Source organism: Apteryx rowi, unplaced genomic scaffold (assembly GCF_003343035.1).
Source record: "Apteryx rowi isolate R43461 unplaced genomic scaffold, aptRow1 scaffold_1308, whole genome shotgun sequence".
Taxonomy (NCBI): domain Eukaryota; kingdom Metazoa; phylum Chordata; class Aves; order Apterygiformes; family Apterygidae; genus Apteryx; species Apteryx rowi.
In genome coordinates, this window is record NW_020447540.1 from 51,902 (window position 1) to 53,679 (window position 1,778).

A 1,778-nucleotide genomic window follows, 5' to 3' on the forward strand; every position below is an offset into this window, starting at 1 on the left:
CACCTCTGACAACCACCTCTGACAACCACCTCTGACAACCACCTCTGACAACCACCTCTGACAACCACCTCTGACGCAGCGGGGGCCAGATCAGTGCTTCACCGGGGAGGATGTTTGTGCTCTGGCCTCTGCCCCCTCATGCTGATAAGGCTTCGCTGCGTCACCGCGGGGCGCAGGGGGGCCGGTCCAGCTCGCCGCCGGCCTCGTACCTGCATCCCTGGGCTTTCCTGGGGGAGCCTGTGAGGTGAGTCAGGGCAGGCTGGCCTGGCGCCCGGCGCAGTGTGCATAAGCGGTGACTCAGGCTGGCGGCCACGCACCCCCTGGGGAGTTGTGCAACACGGGCTGCCCTGCCCTGGGAACCGCCCTGCCTGGGCTGGGGGGCGCTGGGCCAGGCGCTGCGTGGGGACCGCAGCTGCGGGGATGGGGCTTGTGCAGGGCTCCTGCCCTGGGACTTGCTGGCAGCTCGCAGGGCAGAGCTGTGCTGGCCGGCCCCCGCGCCCTGCCGTGGGCTGGCGGGGGGCTGGGGAGGCAGGGCCGGGCTAATCGTCTCCATCTGGCGCTTTTGGGGGCCCTGAGGAAGCGTGAGTCACGCTCTTGCATCCTGCTGCTGCGCTGGYGGGTGGGGCCGGGGCTGGCGGCAGCCGTGCAGCACAGCCGGGCTGGTGCCAGCATGCTGGCAGGGCAGGGGGGGCCCTGCTCTGCGCCATGCGCCAGCGGGGTCCCCGGGGGCTGCTGCTCGCCCTGCCAGGGCGCAGCCCCCCCCCTTCCCACTTGCAGCAACAGGGCTCGCGGCCGGCCCGGCCTGTGCCACTGTGCACTGCGCTCCCCACGGGTGTCAGCAGCCCCCCTGCCCCCCTGCTTGGGGGGCTGTAGCAGCACTGAGCTGGGAGGGGTGATGGGTCCAGGCCATGCCGGGGATGGGGATGGTGCCAGCTCCAGCAGCACTGCAGATCACCCTGTGGGAGCAAGGCGTGTAGCACCGCGCTGCGTGCCGGAGCAATGCTGGGCTCCCACAGGCACCGGTGCAGCCCGCAACCCCCCAGCCTCATGCAGTGCCGGTGGTGCAAACCGTGATGCAACCCTGCCACGGTGCAACCCTGCTGCGGCCCCCCCCCCCAGCTGCAGGGACAGGAGCCCTGGCTTGCTGCAAGGCTGGGACGTCCCCCATCCTCCCTATTTGCACTGTGGCCAGCAGGGTCCTGGGCTGTGACGATCTCCCCCCCCCTCCACCCACCCCACCACAGGCTTTGCTGCACAAACCCCAGTTTAAACCAGCAGCAACCACGAAGCCGCAGGCTCTGCCTGGCTGTTCCTGCTTGTCCCACAGTCACTTCTGCAGCCCGGGGGGGCTGGGTTGCCCCTTGCCCGGCTCCCGCTTTGCAATGGTGCCGCAGCACCGCCCCGGGGCTCCATGGGCTGCAGCAGTCGCCCGCGCTGCATCCGTCCATCCGTCTGTGCCGCGTGACGGCCCCCAGATGTGTGCGGGGGGGGCGGGTGCAGCCCCCACTGGCACCCTGCCCACCCCCCTGGCGCACATCTGGATTTGGTTTTGCTCTTGCTCAAACAGGGCCGCGCCCAGGCCGGCCGGGCAGCTCCGAGCGCTGACTCACGGCCGCGCTCCCCGCCGCCGCCCCCGCTGCCCGCCGAGCCCCCCGCCCCGCCGGCGGCTCCCCCCACTGCTTCCCACGGGTGCCGGTGGTGAGGCCGGGGCCCGGGAATGCGGGAATGCCGTCCTGCAGGGCTGCTTTCCACTGCGGAGGGGCCGGGACAGCTTTCAT